Consider the following 1574-nt stretch of genomic DNA (forward strand, 5'->3'; position numbering starts at 1 on the left):
TAAATACCATCCACATTAGCAAGTTCAACCTGAGTTTGGTACGAAAGTAAAAATTCTTTATTTTTTTTTACCGAACAAGAGCAAAAAGTTCTTGTTCAAACTGATAAGGATCCACTTCCTCAGGCGGCTGCACTTTTCTGGCGTTGAATTATCGCCTCCACTTCTAATACAGACTCTAATAATTTTCTTAGTTCAAAACAATTCATACAAATCAGCTCCTTTTGTTAGTACTAATTAACGTCAGCGATGGCCGTGATACAATGCCGCCGCTGTCATTACAGTCATCATTACTTATCGACACTCACAGCTTTAACTTTCTTGCTATTTTTCTACCCTCATCTGCAACTATTTCTCAAAAAGGACAAAAACTTCAAACAGAAGTAGCAAAGAACCAAAAACACAAAAGAAAAGATAGAAACTTGAGCAAATTACTTTATGACCCCTCACGTTTTTATAATTCACAGTTTGGTAGCTCTTGTTTGAAAATCAAACGACTTGATACTTTAATTTTAATTTTATAAACTATAAGGACCTTCTGTTAAATATAGGTACCAAACCGTTAACGGAATGAAACGTGAGCTACCACATCATTTGCAAATTGTTCGAAAATGAGGTACCAAATTGTTAAAATAATTAAAAGTGGGGATCAAATCGTTTATAAAATTGAAACTAAGGTATCAAGTCGTTTGAAAGTAAATTTCAAATTAATAACGGAACTAATAGAAGGGCCTAATAGTTTGAAAAATCCAAATTGAAATACCAAATTTTTTTATTTTTAAATAAGGGGTATCAAACTGTGAATTATAACAAACATGGGGAGTCTTAGTATAATTTGCTCTTGAAACTCTGTAACCAGATATGAATTAAAAGGAAAGCTATAAACTTACTTTGAAATTGCACATAATCTCAAATGGATATGTTCAGTTCCACCTAATTTCACTTTAGAATAAAACATCTGCAGCAAAAAAATCCATAAATGAACAAACAAAAATTCTTAAAAGCTAGTGACAAGACAAAGACAAACAAAGATTATAACATTTTTAATGATAAAGATTTAGACTTTTCTGGTTTAATTAAGGATGTATAAAAAAATGTTAGATAATGCAAATAATTATACGAGTCATGAAATATGCCAAATATAATTACAGTAGAAAAATTTCCAAAAATGATTGGAGGGTTACGAGCGGACCACTTAAGTACCAACCTCCTTAAACAGAATTTTAACTATATATAATTAACCGCATAATACGACTTGTTAGATTTTGCATAACAAGACATCATTAACGTAAACACTAAGGATCTTTAAAACTAATTAATTTTATAATACCGTAAATAAATATTGATAGAAAACTTACTTGAATTTTCAAGAAGAATATTGCTTGGAGCCATTAACGAGAAATTGATTTCTCTCCCTTAACCCTTTAGTTTTTTTTATCACACTCTTTAGATGGAGTTAAAGATGTGTTTTTGGTGTGTTAGAGAGAGGACCTATTTCCATTCTATTTATAGATATTTCAATTCAATTGGGTACGTCCATCACGTAACTAAATCAATGGTTGAGATTAATCCACCTA

The 1574-nt window shown here is 30.7% G+C and overlaps 1 long non-coding RNA gene across 1 annotated transcript; it reads right to left on the bottom strand.

Annotated features, from left to right (window-relative positions):
* Positions 1–201: 201 nt before the first annotated feature.
* LOC130015199 (uncharacterized) lies at positions 202–958 on the bottom strand. Its single transcript, XR_008790252.1, has 2 exons — positions 888–958; positions 202–345 (listed from the first exon to the last, which is right to left on the bottom strand). It is a non-coding gene; the product is annotated as an uncharacterized LOC130015199 (long non-coding RNA).
* Between the last annotated feature and the right edge of the window lie 616 nt (positions 959–1574).

This window comes from Mercurialis annua, linkage group LG3 (genome assembly GCF_937616625.2).
Source record: "Mercurialis annua linkage group LG3, ddMerAnnu1.2, whole genome shotgun sequence".
NCBI lineage: Eukaryota > Viridiplantae > Streptophyta > Magnoliopsida > Malpighiales > Euphorbiaceae > Mercurialis > Mercurialis annua.